The following is a 6,000-nucleotide window of genomic DNA, read 5'->3' as shown; positions in this document are numbered from 1 at the left end:
CCTTTTCCTATAAAACGAAGAAATTAATAATTATTATAATGAAATCAGAAGAGTAGATGATAGGATCAATCATCATTTATTTTGATTGACGGAGAATTTTTAAGGCTATTTACGAAAAATTAGTTTTGATAGAAATATCAAGTTCAAATCCGATATGCTATACGGGTATACATATAGGCATCCTGGTTTCAAAAAATATATAAAAATATGAAAAAATTGAAACTTCTTTATGCAATCGTTATTTGTCAAATTTCATTTTGTTAAATTCTTTTATAGTTCAGATATCATACTGAAACTATTATCATTTGAATTTCAAGGGCTCTTGGAAGCAAAAAAGTTGGAAGACTTTCTCAACTAATCGAAATATACATCGAACCAGTCATTCAAGTGGTCAATAATTTTGAAAATGAATAGTTTCTGGCAAAATTACTCAGTTTGGGGTTGTCGGAATTCCATCTCATTGAAACTTATCATCTTTTCGAAATTGGATAGACACATTTTTCCATTATTCACCACTTAACTAATGAATGAATAGAAAAAATTTCAAGAACCTATTCACAAGAAGCCAACGATTCATTTAGTAATGAACAAATTTAATAATTACCTACCCCTTCAAAAGTTTCAATGAAGCAGAAGTTACTGTTAATGCTGACTTTTCATTCAAGTCCACGTGAATCGTTTAAGGTAATTTGCGGCATCAATGCATCTACAATACTAAAAAAAAATATCCTATTTGTAGAGTTATTAACTAATTGGATGTTTCAGTAAATTTCCAAATTGAATTATTTCTACCCAGAAATTTTGCTACGAGGCAACTTTTGAAAGGAATTCCTTTTCGAGTCATCAGTGAATAATTTTGCTCGATGTTGGAAATACAGGGTGTCCCAATTGAAATATCCCGATCTTTATGATTTGCAACTGATTGTTTCTTCTACACCAACAATTCAGTCGTGTGAAGTTGAATTGTGGGTCGAGTTAACACACGACTTCAATGGATGTTACAGTTTGATTATGGTTTATTAAAAAATAAAGGATTGAAAGCCTGCTAATTCCTTATTCCAAATGGCAAGCCCCTTCTTATGGTTAGAGAGCTTATTAGATAGCAATTTCCACAATATGTCATACCTCTTGAAAGTCAACACAGATGATGAAATTTTTTCGAAAAAAAATCAAAAAAAATCTAGAAAAATTAAAACCCGTTTTCACCATTTATATCATAAATTAAGTCCGTTGACTTTTCATCTTCCATTTTCCCCATCGTTTTCACTAGAATCCTAATAACTCATACACCGTTTATTATTTATTCAATCAACTATCTGAAGATGCAAAGATTTACTGGGTGTGCCATTTAAAATGAGATAATAGTTCCTGGCTGTTTCCGGTATATCCGGAAGCTTCAGAAGTCTGGGAATATTTTAGGAAGAAATTTTAAGCAGAAAATTGGGATAAGATCTCTATAAACGTCTAACAGCCCATCCACCCTGGGACACCCTGTTTTTTGTGATCTGTAATAATCATTTTAATGTGGAAACTTTTAAATATTTTATTTTCAGGGCGATTTTTAGCCAGAGCCTTTAATATTAATTATTAATGTCCATGCCCCCCCCCCTCATTTGGAAATTTTAGAGGAATATTTTTTCGAATATCGAAAAATGATTTCATTTACCTCTTCAACCCATCAACCCTTTACAATAGTGTTCTTTCAGACATATAGCATATAATACAATTATATCTATGTATTTCTATCATTGAACACACCTCACAGAAGTTCAAATATGAAATTATATCCCTACCCCCAACATCCCTCCTGGAATCTCCACTGCACCAAGTTCGATGCAATTTCGAGATTTATTACTAGAAGATTTGCTCTTTCAGAATATGTATCATATTTAGATCTACGATGATTTTTCTGGGAGATAAAAGTGTCGAAAGTTGACCTTCGCAAAATTTAAAAAAAAATGGATTCAGTTGAAAATTCGTCCAGACCGAACGGTTGCAACGAGCTCGATAAAATTTCTAGATTTAATGCAAGAGGAGTTGCTCTTTTAGAATGTGTAAATTTTGATCTGCCATCATTTTTCTGGGAAATACGCGTGTCGAAAATTGACCTTTGAAAAATCCCGAAAAAGATGAGGTAACGCAAAAAAACGTCAAGACCAAACTGTTAGACTAAGGTAGATAAAGTTTCCAGATTTATTACTCGAGGAATTCCTCTTTCAGAATATCACATTATGCTTTACAATGATTTTTCTGGGTGATACGTGTGTCGAAAATTGACTTTCGAAAAATTGTGAAAAAGGTGGGTTTGGTTGCACCAAACTCTATGAAATTTCTCGATTTATTTCAAGAAGAGTTGCTCTTTGAGAATTTGACAGAAAAATTTTTTTGAACATCGAAAAATGATATTAGTCTCCTCTTCAAATATAAACATACAGCTTATATAATAATTATAAATATATGCCTATTTTATATCGAATAACCCTAGAGAATTTCAAATATAAAATTTTTCCCCACCCCCAATTATTCCTGTAACCACCACTGATCTACTGAAAAATTTTTACTACAACTTCTACAATGCAAGAAATAATGTTGAGAGGTACAAGCGTTGTCTAACTGCAGTACCTGCATGGGTGAGCAATCCGGTTATAAATTTGAACTATATAATAATATTAACAAAAGCCAGATTAAATTTTGCACGGTCAAGCTAGCTATTGTTTCTTTAGGGTCAGGCACGTGGTCATTCTTCATCTGTGTTCTGTGGAAGTTCTTAGGTAGTTGCCTACTTGTAATTTGTTAATGATGCGGATAATTTCATTTACCTTTCCTCGAATATGCCCATAATCTTGAATACGGCTGCAGATAAATTTTACGACTATTTAAATATAGCCAACATTAACTGAGTTCGAGATCTTTATCTCCAGATACCACAATAGGTACCACAGTTACCTACTTTCGGAAGGAGTAATTAGAATGTTGATGATTCTCAGAAATTTTCTTCTTTTTTATTTCAGAAACATCGGATATTGTAAAACTTTCTAGTTGAGAACTCACTGCCTTTATGCCATACTTACAATAATAAATTTTGAATATCCTTGTAATTGTGCCTTAATTTTTTTTTACCATTTCGTCACATAATAACGTAAGCAAAAAAAATCTAAGTATCCGCAGTAATATCATCAATATTGAATACCACTCAAAATAAATTCGATTTTTTCTTTCCATTTTCATCGAAATAGTAGGAGTTAATATATGTTATTCCAAAATTTTGAAACAATATCCCTCTTTGTGTGATTTAATGAGTTTTCACACATAAGATTTGGGTCTCGAAAAATCCATCATTAGTATAAGTGTAAATTGTGATTCAGAGATAACATGACAGGATTTAATTACTGTAATATTCTCTAACTTCACAGGATAATAAGGTGCCAAGAAGGTAAGGATAACTTCCACAGAACGACGGGGGGTTGAAGGCGTAACTAATTTGGACTTACTGAATTTGTTTCATGATCTGTCCTCAGGAAAATGAAGTAATCAATATTTAATGTGATTAACGTATATTGCCAATTTTTTTCAAATTTCATATTATTGAAAAATGCGATTATTCAAACCTGACTTCTATCAAAGACGAAATAATCAGTCGTCCAAATTTAGAGTCTTGAATTGAATTATGCGATTTATTATTTCCCATATGTTTTATCAATTTCATCAAGTAAGCGACATGATTGGTAATCAATTTTCGGCATATTGAATAATAAAAAAACAAAAACGGAAAAACTAAACAAAAGTATTCAATTTTCCATGGTATCGATAGGCTATGACTTGAGCATCAAGAAATTCACGAATGAAGTATAAAATATTTCTCGTATTTTGTTCCATAACACCGTTACAGTTTTTGAATAATTTATACTCAGCGCAATCACTTACTGATTTCCAAAAAATTTTCAATGATAATAATCACTCCTGAATTTGTTCTAATTTCTCCTGTTGAAATTACTGCAATATAACTTTTGGTTCTCGATTATTCCTAATTGTTTTTGATAAAGCTTGAAATACGCAAAAAAAATTTAAAAAATACGGAATTATTTAGTACTCCATTGGTTCCTATTCGTACTGTTCACATTAGTGATTTTTGAGTTATTCAAGATTTTCTTGGTTTTACTCACCCTGCCATCTATGGGGACCGACGTGTACCCTTCGTGGGAGCGGCTTCATAAAATTTTGTTTAATTACAGCTCCCTAAAGATGGTACCTAAAGAGCCATTTTATTACAGTGTCTTTATTCTCCCACAGTGGTGACAACGGGTCATAAAACTGTCAAAAATCCACCATTTTGTCAAGGACGTAGACAAATAATAACACCATAGGTTAGAAATTCTATCCAAATACCCGTTCTTTTGACGTCCGACAAAACATGGCGGATCAACCAAAAGAAAATTAGACGCAGCCTATGTCGCCACTGTGGGGGGTATATAGTCACTGTAAATTTTATTTTTTTCTTAGAAAGCAGAGAACTGACGGAAATTAAATAGAGCCGACATTGTATGAGAGCCAGAAGGCAATCAGAAAAAAATTTGGTAGTATCCTCCTATAATTGGAGGGGGTAGAAAAAGCCAGCCGATTTCAATATGAAATGTTATTTCGAAGAATTGATTGAAAAAATGGAGAAACAGATTGTGTCTCATGAACAATAATTTTTTGAAAGAATAAATTATATCTGATATCGCACTGATTGTAAGACTATAGCGAGAAAGATTTGAATGGATTGAAATAAAATGCAGAAAATTTGTTTCTGCTTGTGTTCGGATTTCGAGCCAGCATATAGGTTTTCATATAAGAATATGAGATCTTATTTCAAATTTCAAATTATTTTGGACAGAAATTAGTAGTATTCAACAACATCGTCTTGTGATATAGGCATGCAAAGTGGAGAAGTTGTGATTTTCAAAAAAAATTGTATTATAGAGCCTTCTAAATTGATCGAGTACTTTTCGAAAATTGCAATTTCAAAGATATGTACTGTTATTTTCGTCAAAGTGAAACCTTCTAATTTATAAGGACCATTTTTTTGAAAGGACCATTTTTTGCTCTCTGAAAATAAAGACATTCTATCACTTTCCTGAAACATAAAAAATAAAGGAGTTATGTTGACGATACGCAAAAATGACTCAATCGAACTTTACAGACTGCTTTTAACCTCAATGATTAGTTTTCTAGAATTTTCTAGAGAGATCCAGATATTCTGGATCTATTGCGAGTGACGTGCTAGGTACAATGATTTTCTTGGCATTTTCAATAATTCTCTTTCTTCTTGTGTAAAGCCCGTTTGTAACAGCCGGGAATTCTCTAGCAAATTTCGGTAAGAAAACGGCAGAGATTATTTTGTATGCAACTGAACAGTGAATTTTACCAAAAGTGCGTATGTAACTGTAAAGAATTAACGGCGCATGAATTCTCGATTAAATTCTTTAGAGAATTGTCGACTGTTTAATGATGAATGAAAAACTCCTTGAATATACATAAAAGTTGCGTACTTTAAAATAAAAATTGGCCCATTGGACCACTTTTTTTACACTGAATAAGGATAATATAGATCTCGTATATACGTTACTTCTTATTCAGCCTGTATAATACTATAATTTCTATAAAATCAGTCAAAATCATAATGCCTTTTAGTAAAATCCTAAATTACGTTGATTCATGGTACGGAAGCAATTTTATGGCCCAAAGATGACAATTTTTCAGGTACAATGCTAATGATTATAAGGACGCAAAGTTTGGGAGAGTTAAGCAGCCTTTGCTTTCCAAGAACCGATTGACTCCACAGCGCAGTCAATTACTTTATGAATACTCCGAATGAATTGAAGTCGGAAAGGTCCTGGAAATGCTTTGGTTTTAAGATAAAAGAGATAAGAGAAGAAAAAGAAGACTGGATCCCTGCATTTCAGATGAGAACGACCAATTTAACAATTCTTGTAATTTGGAAATGATTTCTGAATTCTT

The sequence above is a fragment of the Coccinella septempunctata genome, chromosome 8 (genome assembly GCF_907165205.1).
Source record: "Coccinella septempunctata chromosome 8, icCocSept1.1, whole genome shotgun sequence".
NCBI lineage: Eukaryota > Metazoa > Arthropoda > Insecta > Coleoptera > Coccinellidae > Coccinella > Coccinella septempunctata.
The sequence above is the reverse complement of the archived record's forward strand: the minus strand, read 5'-3'. Positions refer to the sequence as shown.